This window comes from Sinocyclocheilus anshuiensis, unplaced genomic scaffold, assembly GCF_001515605.1.
Source record: "Sinocyclocheilus anshuiensis isolate Anshui unplaced genomic scaffold, SAMN03320099.WGS_v1.1 scaffold1572, whole genome shotgun sequence".
Lineage (NCBI taxonomy): Eukaryota > Metazoa > Chordata > Actinopteri > Cypriniformes > Cyprinidae > Sinocyclocheilus > Sinocyclocheilus anshuiensis.
Window position 1 is genome coordinate 186,233 of NW_015555807.1, and position 16,852 is coordinate 203,084.

Genomic DNA, 16,852 nt, shown 5'->3' on the forward strand with positions numbered 1-16,852 from the left:
ATTAAAAAAAAAACATTTATATAAACTTTAAATTGTGTACTATTTATTTACTTTTGCAAATAATTCACATAATAAAAAATTGTGTGAAAATGCTATAGCACATTTAAGATCTATGTACTCCAAATCAGAGTTCATGGTGTTTGAGTCAGTGGTGTGAAAAGGTTAAGTACCTGCCAGTGAGGTTAGCGACCCAGAACTCAGCATGCAAGACCGGATCGTGAACTGCTACTGAGCAGAAACACTCAACGGATCTTCCGTAACATTAGTGGAAAGGTCAAGAGTGGAAAAACGTCAAATAACATAATCTTCCAACACCATTTGACCTAACACATCGGGAGTCACTTTAAAAGGCCACAAATATTTTGCATTTGCTGACAGCGCCACACATGCGATTCACGGGTTTGTTTATTAATCACATCGTGGTGCACGCAGACTGTCTAAAAGATAAAAAAATGGAGTCGTATGTGGTGATAAAGCGAATCAAATAATCCCCACGCTTGTCATGTGCTATCTTGTTAATCTGATGTTACACTTCCAGTGATCCCCAGTGTGCAGGTGAGGTATCATAGCCTGGTGCCAGGGATCGGTTGGTTTTTGACCTGAAATTAATTTAAGATTAAGCGAGCTAGATAGGTAGCAGGGATGAAGGGATGCTGGGAGCGGAAGCGTGAGGGGGCAGGGCTGTCTGCCGATCTGTCACAGCTCGACGCGTGGATGCTCAAGTTCATATTAGCAGTGATGAGACAAAGGGGTGACACGTCCCAGGGGCCGGCGCAGACACATACACACGCAAAACCTCCACATAGACACAAGCACACACACATAATCCACATAAATCCACCTAAATATCCCTACAGGGTTGAGAGGGTCAATTTCAGGGTGCAATTGTGATTCATGATTCATTGTGATGAACTGAATCAATTAAATTGACCCTTAATGGACACATTCAATGTTTAAATTCATTCACACAGATATGCAAGTAAAAAAATCAGGTTGGTGAAGCAGCTGGGATGATGTGTTCAGGAACGAAGGAGCAGTGAGCGCATCGCATACACATAAACGTGCTTACACACAGACACACACATATCATAATGGTTCACAAACAGCTCGGTTGATGGATAGAGGGTGGCAGAAAGCGATGCCTGAGCATGACAAGATTGAACTTTGGGACATCTCAGCACTCGACAGCTTCAACAAGAAGAGGGCAGCAGGCGGTCACCAGGGGCATTGCTGCGGTCACCAGGGAATGACACGGCATAGGAGAGGGATCTGGAGAAGCAGAGGAGAATCGGAGGGAGGGAAGATAGGAGGCATCACAACTGTCACTGTACTGCCAGGCCATGTCACTTGCAATCACCATTGGATGTAATTTTCTGAGCAATTAGAGCACTTATATTCAGAGATCTTGCTGACAAACAGGAGGTCCTATAGCAGCCATTCAGACAGTAACACACACACACACACACACTCAAACACATATACACGTTTACTTAGCTATCTATTTGGAAGTATCTAAGCAAATTAAAATAACTATAATAACAATTAAATTAAATAACAATTAAAATGACCAATAACAAATGAACCATAACGCAAACCCTACCTAAAAGAAAAATGTAAAATTTTTGAAAAAAGAAAACAAGAAATAGCATTATTTTAGTGTGTGTACATTCTATATTTAATTCAATATAGATGATATTAGATAGATAGATAGGTAGATAGATAGATAGATAGATAGATAGATAGATAGATAGATAGATAGATCAGATCGACCATGTAACATATTTTTAGCTTAGTTTTTCTTATCTATCAGTCAATCATACATTTCCTTCCATTTTTCACACCCTCCTTATACACCTCTGTGTGAAAGCTAATATTTTCATTTGATTTATTTCTCATCTGTCAGTCAATGACAAGTACATGAAGGCTTATTATGCACTTCAGTTGACTTTATAAAACTTCAATCATCTCTAATCTGCTGGTTGTTTAAATGGACCTATATAGAGGTGGTGCTGGTCAGTTGTTAACAGTAAATGTGGGTGTGATCTCTGGAAACACTGAGCAAGGGGGTGATGGATGTGTTGTTGTGCAGGTTACTGGTTCTGTCACCACAAAAGGTGTTTTTTTCTCCACCTCCACCCAAGTGGGGTCTCTAGAATGATGGCAACCCTCCAGTGTGTCTTCCCCCACTTTCCAATAGTTGTTTATTGATGAATGAAACTTCAAAATGACTGAATGAACAGGCAATGTTCCATCTCTGTCATTACACATTACATACAATTGGTCAGCTTTTGCTGGGGCAACAAATTACTAACCGTTGTTTAATTCATGCATACAATAACTGTTAATCAACAGTAACTATTAAACTATAACTTCCTCATTCCAAACGTCCAACTGGACAAATCAGTTTTTCTTTAAGGTTTTTTTTCCATAAAAGTAAAATATATATTTATATCAAAATATATATCAAAGTTGTAAATAAAGATTTTTAGATTATTACCCTGTTTTAGAAAGAAAATTAAATTTCATGTTAATTATTCAATGTGTTACTTATAGAAGCTTGTTTCTGCCACTTTAAAAAAAAAAAGGTAATTGCTTTTTATCTCACAATTCGGACATTTTTCCTCACAATTTGGATATAAAAGAAGAGAGGTCTGAATTGTGAGATATAAACTCGCAATTGCGTAAAAAAACGTCGGAATGCAAGATTACAGATTGCATGCAAGATGTAAATCAGGATTGCGAGAAAAAAATTTGAAATGCTGTATAACCTTTTTATTATTTTTTTATTTATGTATTTTTTTATTCTGTGGCAAAAGTGGGCTTCCATAGTTACTTGCCATTTCTCTGTAATTATTAGTGAAATTTACTAGCAAGTCAAAATTATTAAAACAACATTTAAAATGGTTAATTATTTTAAACCAACAGGACAGAATGAGTCACAATGTGTGTGAGGGCAGGAAGGAGTGATATGAAATGAAACGGAAAAGACAATTAAAGTCTGCCAAAAAAGAGACTGTTGGTGAAGGGTGCGAGAGTTCATAAGAAATTGGGTGATTTAAACGTCAGATTTCCTTCCTCTGAATACACACTTCCACACCAAACCCTGTCACGTTTGTGCTTCCTACATGCCCGATTGAGTCAGAAGACACCAGCAGGGCAGATCTGGAGATGTCTTCTGCTTTCAGCTGCAATGTCTAAAGATCCCTCAGCCTCAATCCAGCCGCATTCATTCAGGTTGGGACCTTCATAGAGGCTTAACATCTACTGGACCAGAGGGTGTCGCACCATGTCAGCCCCGTGTTACTGACACATGTCTTTTCGGGTCCTGGGCTCATATTCCCCGCTTCATCTGGCCTGTCTACTCCTGTTGGAAGAACCCACATCACCAGCTATCCTACTGCCTGGGCCGAGAGCCACTCAGCTGGAGCAAAAGGATTTGTCATATTCAGAGTTAACACTCACATGCGCATATAAAAAGATGAAATGACAACACATTAAAGTCCTGAGTCACAGTCACAGATAGGGATACAAAGAGAAATTAGATGCTGCTTTAACAAAATGAGTTTCAAACAAGGCAGAAAAAAAATGTATTTAATTATTACAAAATTATTACAGGAAAAATAACTTTTTTTTTCAAAATACTAAAAAGCAACACTGTTTTCAATATTGATTTGATTTCAGTAATGACTTCTGAAGAATCATGTCATCCTGAATACTGGAATATTTAACTTTGCAAGAATCGCAGGAATAACATTTACAAAAAATTACATTTCAAAATATATAAAAATTGAAAATATTTATAAAAAATTTTTTTAATTGTATTTCACAATATTACAGTTTTGTATTTTGAAATGCAGCCTTGGTGAGCATAAGAAACGTCCTTCAAATGCAGCGAAACAAACTTTTTTAGGGTAGTATATATTAATTATTAATAATCAAACAAGAATAGAATATATACATATTGTAAATACATATAAATGCATGAACACGCCACAAATGAAGGAAGGAACACAAAAGTTTGTTTCCTCTGTCTAGCCACATTGATATCAATAGACACTTTATTCTATTCCACACCGGCAACCGTTGGTCTATTTCTTCAGTCTGTCTATATTTCTCTTTATTTTTCTCTCACTTCCTCTCTGTCCCCAATGTTTTCTCTTTTGTTCTCATCTTATATGTCCTCCCATCGTTCTCTCCCCCTCTCGCGTTCTATCTTGTCCTCCCTCTCCGTCCTCCCATCTGGACTGATAGTGGTTGTGATGGCTGGGGTGTGAGTCGCTGCCTGGGTCCAGTTCCATTCTGGTCTCACCCACACCATGTGTACCATAGGTGCGTGAAGTATAAATACCGCGAGCCCCGTGGCCATGCTCATCCCAGCAAGACCCTCTCTGGCCCTCTACCCCCCCTCCCCACTCCCCTTCAGTTTTTCTGTCCCTAATTAGGATCTTGGGCTCGTTAGGGCCTGAGACCCTCAGGCCTGCCGATACAAAGTTGATTCTATCTGATGTAACAAGTCAATGCTAAGGGGAAAGATGCTAATTTTAATTAATAGAATGTAAGGGTCAGTTTGTGCTAAAATGCTAGTGGAGAGTGTAGTGAACAAATTACCAAGAGGTAAACCACAACAACAATCACCATCAAAATGAAATGCCCAGAACAGAGACCAAAATGCATCAGTCCTGGAGTTTGTGACCTCTTGGCAACAGAAGACTTGGAAGAACCTGTTGATGACCCTATAATTCTCACTTTCAACAAGCTAGCTGTACATAAACTGCACAATATGCATGTATGATTTAAAGTAGAGTTTTCCAAATGTTAATTTGTGAATTGATAATAAGACTAAAAATTAATTAAATTGAATGTGAATTGAAAGAATTAGAGTGAAGAGTGGCACTGTGTTCATTTACACGTGTGCTTCTTATAATAATGTGTTTTCAGAGCAGCTTAGTTCACATTATATGCTGTTTCTCATAAATGTTTCTCATGCAACGCAGTTTTGTGTATGAAACCAATTCAAACTGAAGTCGTTATTTACTGAAAGCCGTGACATCCACCCTAGTTCTCATAGTTCTCCCTTGCTTACAAGAATGTGCATGCAAACTTTACTGGTTTCAAGTAGTGATACATTTTTCAAAATTTCTCACTAACTAAAGGTGCCGCCTAAAGGTGCTAATGGTGCATCCTTGTGCAAAAAAAAAAAAATTCCGTTGTCTATTGTCAATAGAGATGTATGAAGCAGAGCTCACACAAGGCACTTTCGAAGCAATCAGCTTTCTGTTTGTAACCACTGCAAATTAATGTGGCCAACTTGAACCCAATGTGAAATCTGCTTAAGGAAATCTTTTGCCCTCAAACGAAATTGCTGATATTCCAGTTAAAATAACTCAAGTTTTACCACGAAAACTCAAAAGTAAATGTGATCATACCTTATGATCGTGCCAATGAAAACTAAGACAACATTTTGCATTGAGTAATGTGGAAGTCAAGCAAATGATGCATCATTTTCATTTTTAAGTAGACTATCCCTTTAAATACATCTCATGCTGATCATTTAAAGAAACAGTTCACCCAAAAATTATTTTTCTAATGTCATTCCAAACCTGCAGTTATTATTTTTGTGGCACACAAAATATCAGTTTTTTTTTAGAACATACAGACATTTTTGGGTGAACCATTATTTTAAGCATAGTGGTTTAGCTCATTTTCCCCTTCATCTCTCCAGCTCATTAAAACCTGTGTGATGAATGTGAGAAGACTGTTAGTACATGTTCCTATCAGAGCCAGTGTAATGGAGCAGCGAGAGCCAGATGACTGTCTGTCTCTGCGTGTGGAGGAACCCAGCTGTGGCTTCCTCTAGTGCTCTGCCATAACTTCAATCTGAATGATGCCAAATAGAGCCCTTAAACTAATAGTGGTATTGTTTTGTCTCCTGCCTCATCTGTTTTCTCACTATGAACTGAGTCTTTTTAATTTAGGCTTTAGAATTTATAGTGATATTAATTTGTGTATATTTAGTGTATTAGTAAATAAATGTGCCATAAAGGGTGAAGGTCAACCCCCCTCTATCGATTGACCTTTAGCATCTCCTCCTCCTGCACACCATACACCCTACCTGTGTCTTTTTTAAAGTAATGCAAATGCTTAACATTTGCTCTGTGTTCTACTCGCCCTCATCTTAATCACTGTTTCCTCAACATGTCCCTCTGTGCCCTCCATGCATGTAACATACCCTCCCCCTCTTTTTTCTGACCTAGATTTAGCAGTTGATCCAGACTGGAAGGTTAACCCCTAGAGGGAGCACCTTGTCAGCCCTCCACCCCATCAGTTCACACACAAAGGGCACCCTTTGTCACTTCACATTTCCAGGCTTTCCTTGCCTTACTGTCGGCTCCATTGTAATGGTCACTCTGCCATCAGGCCTCAGTCTCACCTTTGGCCCAAGCGCAGGTATTGAAATCCTCTCAAAATCTTTGGTCCAAAATGATTCAAAATCTTAAAATTCAAGATTTGAAATTAACGGCCTGTTGTTGAGAGATTAGGGTGAATGTGAAATTTAAAGGGGCCATATGACGTTGCTAAAAAGAACATTATGTTGTGTATTTGGTGTAATGCAATGTGTTTATAATTACTGATTATAATGACTTATACTGTCTTTTTACACGTTGCTTTGCGTATCGCGCTGCGTAAACATAAAACCATGTCTGGAGAAAAGACAAACAACAAGTGCTACTCTACACTGTTCAAAACTCGCTTTTGAATCCTCAATGGCAAATTCCTTAAATATAAAAAACGTACTTACAGGCTGTGAGTCAGAAGCACCAGACTGTCCGGAACGGCTGGCAGGTTAGAGTGAGCGGCGGTTGGCGGGCTTGAGAATGGCGCGGCCGGCGGATTCGACGAAGGAGCGGCACCCCTTTAAAAAAAAAGACACTTACTTCATTTCTGTCATTATTGCAGACGATTCATTAGAGCGCGTATGTTTTTGTTATCTTTGCTCAAAATGAAATAACTTCCTCTGAAATCATCTAAAAAGATCTGTTCATATTCAAATATTTCATTTCTGTGTGTATTGGGGGGTCTGAGTTGTACTGCAATTCTGTGATATCAGTTTTGAGTCAGAACTTATTCAAATGGATTCATCCACCTTGAAACTGAAAATCATGCATATGTATTTTGTTATGATTTCAGACATTCTGATTAGCAGTACAGTTTTTAATGTTTTTGAAAGAAGTCTCTTATGCTCACCAATTTATTTGATCAAAAATACAGTAGTACAGTACTGTACATTTTTATTACAAAAATAACTGTTTTCTATTGTAATATATTTTAAAATGTAATTTATTCCTGGGAATTTTCAGCTGCCATTACTCCAGTCTTCACTTTCATATGATCCTTAAGATATTCATATGTTGATTTGGTGCTGAAGTAATATTTCGTCTTATTATCAATGATAACAATGCTTGTTTAATATTTGCTTCTTAATGTTTTTGGAAAAACCATGAATAGAAAGTTCAAAAGAACATCTTTGAATTGAAATATGACTTTTTTGTAACCTTATAAAGGTTTTTACTGTCACTTTTGATCAATTCAATGCATTCTTGCTTAATATATTACTGACCCCAAGACAGAATCACCTCAGACAGAATTACCTCAGAAATCAACCTCAATCAGGACAATTTCGCAATGCATGGTGACAAACAGGTGTTTAGTAAAGTATAGCAGTGGTTTCTGTTGCTATTCAGTATAGAAGGGAAAAAAAATCAAAAAGGCCCTTTACCCATGATACTCTACAAAGATGTGGCTATGGAAATGTTATGAAATCACTGAAATATTTACCTGTTGCTTGGTTGAATAAGGACTTTTCTGTTCACAACACACAGATCTCTCTCAGCTTTTCACCTCTACTGAACTAGCTTACTGAGCCACTTTCAGAACAGCTTTAAAAGGAGCTTGCTTGCCGTGTATGTAACACACAGCGTGAGTGAATGGTGCCAGGGCGTGAGTGCTAGTGACAGGAGAGCTTAGGTTGGTTATGGTCCTCCCAGGGGTCAGCATCCATCATGCACCGGACCATAATGCTGCTGATGAGAGAAAGACCACCCTGCAGGCCTGCAGTCCCTCGAGGAGTGGGCATTCAGCGTCAACATAACCTGAGCCGACAGACACAAACACACACAAAAGCAAGAACATGTACACTCACATACACATGGACAGGAATCTGACACATACAGACACACAAGCACAAAGACACACACATATCAAAACACACACTGCAAGATTAGTACAACATTACATGACACAGACACGTATAGGTTTCTCACTAAAGAAAGCACTGAAAAGTACACTTTAAAATAGTATTCTATGACCACACACACACACACACACACATTTCCATGTTTTATGGAGACATTCCATAGGCGTAATGGTTTTTATACTGTACAAACTGTATTTTCTATTGCCCTACACCTAAACCTACCCCTCACAGGAAACTTTCTGCATTTTTAGATTTTCAAAAACTTTCATTCTGTATGATTTATAAGCTTGTTTCCTCATGGCGACCTAAACAAATGTCCCCACAAGGTCAAAATTTACTGGTATTACTATCCTTGTGGAGATATTTGGTCCCCATAACGTGATAAATACCAGGTACACACACACACACACACACACACACACACAGACACACTCCTACACTGACAATTCAAAATGACACCCCTACTCTTTAATATTACAATTTTCCACATTTTAGAATAACAGTAAAGTCATTTAAAACTATAAAATAACACACATGAAAGTATGAGAATTACATAGTGACTAAAAATGTTCAATTAAAATTTCTGCATTATACTTAAGATATAAGATGTATAAGAAGAAATATGTATTACTATTATTATTATCATTATTATAAATGTCATTTTTGCAAAAAAAAGCATGCAAAAAAGTTTTGCAAAGAAATGTGAATGTATAATAATAATAATAATATATAAATATTGACTCAAATGAATGATTTTAATATTATTCTTTTTAAAATTATTTTCAGTTTTGTAAAGACATTGTAAACAATAATAATAATAATAATAGTAATAAATACAGATTAAAAGTAAGTATTATTATTTTATTTTTATATTAACATTATCATTCTAAACGTTCCTTTTTTGTTTTTTGTTTTTCTAAAGAAATTTGTACAGTTAATAACATATTTTGAAATATATTTCATATATTCGGCAAAACAAATTTCAGACTTAATGAGAAACAAATTCAGCCAAGTGTGTCCCAATTTTTGACTGGTATTGTGGTATTGAAAGATCATGCTCATCATAAGCAAGACATCAGATTCACTCATGCACTTGTCAGCACTGTCTGTGGAGCTTGCAGTCTGGTCTCAAGCAAACTAACAGCCCTCAAATTAGCACAGTCTTTCCTCACCTTCCCTCAGCACAGCTGCCGTGTGTTAAGCAGAAGGATGCAGACTCCCTGCCAGCGCCTTCTTCAGGTGTGCTGTACATCTGAGGTGCTGCAAAACACACCTCCGTCGGAATTCCCATGAGGATCTGTAAATATGTCATGTCAAAGCAGCAACAGAACACATAATTAGACTGATAAGCTCATCAAGTGTGATTAGGCCTCATACACAGAACTGACATTTACTTTAATAATAATCTATTTGTTTTTGTTTGTTTTACATCTTGTTAACCTCCAATGGATCTTTTAATTGCTAATGGACTGATTTCTCCAGAAACTTCTGACCTGGGAATATGGGTGGTTAAAAAATGCTTTAATATATAACATATAAATATATTTACTCATATTTTTTCATAATTTAAAAAAAATCATTAAACTTCAAATATATTGTATTTTTTATATGTATAATCAGTGATGTACCGTTAACTGATTTATGTTGTACACTGTAAAAAGTATTTTTTCAAAGTTAATAAAACAAACATTTTTGGAGTATGTTTTACAAGAACTTCCATAGTCTCTACTTCAGAATTTCATATTTAATTTGATGTTTTACTTGTTGTTACTTGTAATTATTTGCTAAATTTAACTAGCAATTTCTGAGTCAAAACTGTTTCTACCAACATTTTTTCAGTGTAATATCGTTCATAAGCCTTTATGAGACAAAACAACAAATTTAAGTATATTTAGGGTTTTCAAACGATTTTTTTCTTTTGCTTCAAATTAAAGTCTGTAATGTGATTTTCTTGGTTCTCTGATTTGCTTGGTTCTTTAGTCCAAACTCTTAAATGAAGGATTATTTTAAATGCCTACAGTATATGGAGAAAATTAATGGAAATACTGAAAAAAATAATGAGGCAACCTATTTGAGGAAACCTTCATGGTTCCTACATTTTCTCATTTTGTGATTTATCATTATTATTTATCAAAATGACACCCCATATATCACATTTTAGAAGTCATTCTCAAGTAAAACAAGAAATATTTATCCATTAGTATTATTATTATTTAACATTATAATTATTACTGTAAATGTAATTTGTATTTACAAGTTTAGTTTTGCAAACAAATTTGTATGTATAATTTTTATAATCATAATAATGATGATGATAATAATATAATTATAATATTATTACTATATAATAAAATGTTAATTATTTTTACTATTATTATTATTCATAACAATACACTGCATAGCAGGCTAAGTCTTATTGACAGTATTTCCTATGATGGTCAGATCTGTAATACGTGTGACATCAAAGGTCATTCTGTCTGATGGTACTTCTCAGTATTCCAGCCATCAGCAATACAATTCTATGATTGCATCACCTTTATTCTTATGAACAACAATGGAGTTCTTGGTAAAGGCTGCTCTATAGTGTAATTCAAAAGTAAAACCAAACCAGTTGACCTGACAAGTCAAGCTTCGGCACTGAATATTGACCCAGCATGCCTGTACTTATCACTACCCCGTAGGATCCCTTAACAGGGTCTTGACCCTCTTAATTTACACCCACTGCCAAACAGTCTGCCAGCAGCCAGCATTTTAACCTCCTGAACCCTGCATTGCAAGAAATACATGACCAGAGCATTCTCTTAGCCATGATCATGTAATCAACAATAAACAAAATTACGAAAATATATAAAATACTGAATTTGACAAATATACTTTAACTTATTTATTAGTTTTATTTGATGCATTTTGTGAGGACACTAAAAATAACCCTCAAAAAATGCCATAAATATGTCTACGTGGTGGTTATCGATCATAACACGCACTAAGGCGTCTATGGAAAATTGGCCGCAGCACTATTACAACCCTAATTAAGCTTGCTTACGAGACAAGAAAGGCGAGCATGTGTGTTTGTGTGTTGTAAAGCAGAGTAGCTGAAGGGGTTAGTAGGCAGGGGAGCTGAAAGGAAACACCGTCGTGTTGATCTTTAGGAATGCAGCATGCCAGAGGCCTGGCTCGGCTGGCACCAAACCCAAATACCTTGCCCACCCCTCTTCCTGTGCCCGTTCCCTTTCTTCCTCGTCTCTCCAGAGCGCCAGTGCTACACTCCTTCTCCCAAACTGCTGCCCCCCACCCCCCTGTGAAATGGGAGAGCCCTCGTCTCGACTTCCTCTGACAAGATCAGCAACCACCCTCCCCCCAGCAGAATTACTGCCCTGGCATTGCTGTTGCTGGCCGGCTGTCACAACTGGCCGGCCAGAATAGCTCTGTGACGTCTGCTGAGTTACTAGAAAATTGAACTCTCCCAAGAACCCCGGGAACAAGGATACGTAAACGGACCAAATGTATCTGTCCACTTGTGGCCGCGCAGTCTCTGACACAGACACAGCTGTCCAGGTGCACTAGGGTCAAAATACACACAGAGACACACATGCACAGTGTTACATGATGATTCGGTGGCGTTTCTACTTTAATAGAAGGTTATGTGTTTGGTGGTGGCAACCTAAATATCTATGTATGAGTACAAAAGACATGCACAAGTGATGACACGTTTAACGGCAAAAAAGGGGATCTGGTTTCATCAGCCATGTTTTGCTGTGCAATTAATGACAGTGAATGTTATTAATAATAATAATAATAATAATAATACATTTATTACATAATAACACATGTACAAAAATAACATGCTTTTTGTGTATTTTAATGAGTGTGAATGTTTAATAAAATATATACATTATGTATGTATGTATAGAGAGAGAGATTTTTCTGATATTATATTATTGTGTTTACTTTTAATATACACTGTAACACATATTGGTTGGTGTACGTTTTACAAGAAAATCTTTCTACTTCAAAATTTCTTGTTTAATTCAGTGTGTAAACTGCCAGTTCTTTATAATTGATTGTGAAATTTACTAGCAATTTCTGAGTGAAAATTGTTTCTACAACATATTTTTTTTTAGTGTAGCCTACGTTAAGAACTGACCAAGGATTAATTTACGGATGAAAATTAGCCTTTAAGGCTAAACGGGACATCACGATATCAAAGAGTTTAATATCTCGCGCATTTATGAATGATCGCAGGTAGACAGTCCACAGAAACATTTAATCCACTAGCTGATTGTTTGATCGGGAAAACGAAGGTCTGCAAGTTAACGAATGTAAGTAGATGGACAAGTGCAGCCTGCAAACAAGCGTCATGTTTGTTTACCTGTCTATCACCTGAAAAAAAAAGTTAGGCCTATATAAATTTTCCCAAGTTTAATAAGCAGTAGTGCAGCCTTTTTGTCAGCGTAATTACAGTAAGTTAGGTAATTGATTACTGATCAGCGCAACATGAAATGCTGACCTCTTCAAGATGGCGGTGGCATATCCGTTTCAGCTAGCCTATCTTTTATTCATTTGCACTTAAAGGAGAAATGTGTAAATTTTTCAACATTAAAAAAAATGTTATGTAGCTATCCAAATGGGGACATTCCATAAACTGTGTTTTTATATACAACTATAGTTATAAATAGCCTACTATTACCTAACCCTAAAATTGTATGCATTTGTACAATTTAAAAAAACAAAACTTTCTTTTCTTTATGTTTTACAAATAAATAATAATACCATTTTTGCAAATGAGTACATTCTCAAAATGAGGTTTTTATCAGATTTAGCTCATTTCTGAGTACAATTTGTTCCCAAAATATGGTAAAGTAGGTTCAAAGACACACCAAACTACCTGTAATCCTTTCAAATACATCACAAAACATCATTACAAACCAAAAAAAGTATGGTTCTAACCATCTTTATGAGTACTGATAACGCTCAAGGCCATATGACCTACAATATGTGACTAACTGAGTTTTATGAAACATAATATCGCTCTCTACAAAAACACTTCAACAGACCATCTGATAAACTTTCACTTTCAACTTTGAAAGTACATTCTGAACACATGGAATCCAAAAGACGGTCTGACCTCAACATGCTTCACATAAAGATCCTCACAACAAAAGCGAAACGCTCTTTTAGAGCATCTGAAGGAGCGTGACACTGGAGCTCAGCTCTGTGTCAGAAGGAATGATGCATGTTGACTGTAGCCCTGCGTTTGTCAGTCGAGGTGTCTGTCGTAAAATTGCCAAAGCCAGCAGATTGACACTCACTAGCAGGCCGCTGAGAGCCATTGCCCGGGGAAGCAGCGCAGAGAGACCATATCCCACTAAAAATAAATGATTCAAATGATTGGTACTGATAAAACCGGATGAATTAGAAATAGAAGAGAGCTCAGGCAAGACCTCTGGTTGGCAAGCTGTTGTCACATGAAAGGCCGCTTAAAGCCTCCATGACACCCACCACCCCCAGCCTCTTAGCGCTGGTGTCGGCCACCCTCAAGCTGAGCCCGCTCTTCCTGCTGCCACTCACAGGCACACAAATACTGTAAATTATGCACGCCCACACACATACACATACACATCAATGTCTGCTTCATGCCACAGCTTAAAAGCAGGAGTGACCAAGGCCAAATCCTAGAGGGTGAATTGAGTAACACACCCCTCGTACACGCATTTGCCTTCGCACTCCGAGCATACGCCATCATGAACGTCCTGCCCTGGTCTTTATGCCTAAGTCCTTTGCACTTTATATGGCTTCACAGGCAGAAAGGGCACCTGTCCATCACTGCATTTGTTCACCATCCCTAAATTAAGTCATTCATCATTATGCATGTCTTAGTCTGTCAATCATTCAATCAATTGGAAGATTATTACAGTAATTTAAGAATCAGGCCCCCCAGCACAGAAAGTAGAATGAGATGAAAGAAACTTTGAAACTTTTTGTGAATGGTATTATTTATTTTGCATATATTTGTATATATATTTAATAAATTATTCATTATTTTTAGTATGCATATTTATGTATTTATTGTTTGTTTGTTTAGAGCATTTACTTGTTTAGAGATTCAAAATCAATAACTTATTGGTTCAGCTTGGTATTCCTCAACTCAACTTTTCACTAGTTAGCAATATTCACTTAAAGGGATGGTTCAACCAAAAATTACAATTTTGTGATTAATTACTCACCTTCATGTCGATACAATTACAAATGGGAAAATTCCGTAGAGTTCTATTGTTTCATATATAACTATTTATAAATATTATAACCTAACCCTAAAATAAATCTTGACAATAACAAAAAAATAAAAAACTTTTTACAACAATTTTATTTATTTGTATAACATCCCCAAAATTACATTTTGAGAGGTTTTGTCAGATTTATCACACTTCTGGATACAAATGTATGGTTAAGTAAAATCAATATACTATACTCTAAAAAATGCTGGGTTAAATACAACCCAGTGCTGGGTAAAATAGGGACAAACCCAGCAATTGGGTTGTTTTGACCCAGCGGTTGGGTTCAAAACAACCCAATAGCTGGGTTTGTCCCTTTTTAACCCAGCGCTGGGTTATATTTAACCCAGCATTTTTTTAGAATGTAGTTTGAAGAATGCTGGTAATCACACAGTTGTTGAATTAGTGTGTTACTCAAATTATGACAGAAATGTCATTTTTGGGTGAACTATTCCTTTAAAGTTTTCGTTTTAGTTAGGGTGCGGCCTTAGAAAGCTTCTGTAAAAGACTTTAATTCATTTAATTTAGTTTTTATTGGATACTATTATTATATATGAAATAATTCAATTTAATATGTATTATTAAATGTAATTGTAGACTAACTCAGAGATACGGCAAGACTAAATAATGTGTTGAACAAATCACAAAAGCAACACAAAGAAAAAGGCAGAAGAGAAAGAACAGAAGAAGACACGTTTCATTACAGGATATGCTCCCTTTTTCTGAGCCCCTAAATGCATCTGTGTGCTCTCTGAAGGTCCGTTTTCCCACAGTGATCCTTCCTGGATGTGGACTAAATATCCTGCACCCACCCTGCCAAAGTGTTTCTGATCCAGTCCAAATGTGGCAGGCTTCAAACCTGTGCCAAGTGTGTCACCATCAAAGGTCAGAAGCTACACTGAAACTAAAGTCCAGGGGCACAACAGGAAAACAATGACCGCAGCCACCCTCAGTTGCTCATAAATCTGTCAAAATTTGTAATAATTTTGGGGGTAAAAAAAAAAATGTAAATGCTTTATTTACACAGTAATATTACATGTAGTGATTTTTTGTACTTTTTCACATTCTGAGTTAGTGATGAAAATTGTTCAGAGCCGAAACTCTTAAACCTTATATCATGTATAAATTATTATAACAATTATAAAGGGATGGATTTTTTTTACAGAATATTTCTTACATAAATTCTTGTAGCCATACTCTTTATTAGCCTTTGTTTATACAGTTAATAAATAAATTAATTCATTTACTTAAACAAACAAATAGCTATGCAAAGTGTCTGTCAATTTACAGTAAACTGTCTTTATCGGTCAAATCATTCCTGTTTTCATTCCATTTACGACTTCCCTTTAACCTGTCATATGCCTGTCAAAGCAGAGAGAGTGAGATGTATTTCACTTCAGCTCACCATCTGTGTTGTCCACTCAATGCTACCAGCCGAGTAAATCTTCCTATATGGATATTTTATATGCATATTATGTGATATTAATATATTCTTTTAAAAACTATTCAGTAAGTGCAATATGCACAATATTATGCAATACAATATTAATATAATCACATTTATGATAATTTATAATATATAATTTCATTAAGTGAAGCAAATAGGTGATGAGAAGAAAATGCCAAGAAACCAGATGCATTAGCCTTGTTTGTGTGTGTGTGTGTGTGTGTGTGTGTGTGTGTGTGTGTGTGTGTTCCTCAGGTATAAAAATATTTATTTTATTGAAAAAATGTTATGAGTGACTATCATGAGGTAGAAAATTATTAAATGTTAACTGACTGAAAGGAAAGCTGCATCAGAAGTATATTTTGAAAGCCAATCTGCTTTTATTTGCCTAAGAGCTTGTATTACTCAGATTGCCCAATTTCCACTTTTTATGTGCCTTTAGTTCTATCCTTACCTACATTTGCTTGTACATTGCCCAACAACAATCCATTTCTGCTCTACAAGCACTGATGTCTTTTTCCACACTATCTCTATGTCCTGGTTTCCTCCTGTCACTCCCTCCCTGCATGTATTAAGATACAAAACTCTTCCTGCTCATATTGCCTTGTTACAGTCCATATACAAAAGTGGATTTAATGGGCTTTTGCAGTGATTTATGTGTCTGCTCACCAACGCAAATGAGACTTGACACTGGCCCACATACTTTTTCCAGGCTACGAGCCAACAGATACAGATAGAGACACACTATTGCTCATTCATGATTTCAGTCAGAGCAGACGCGGTGGGGCACGACAGATCTCTCATGCGGTTTTTAACATCTTTAAGAGTCAGCTTTCTCCAAGCAGCCCTGCTGGTCGGTTCCCAAGAGGCTGATGATTC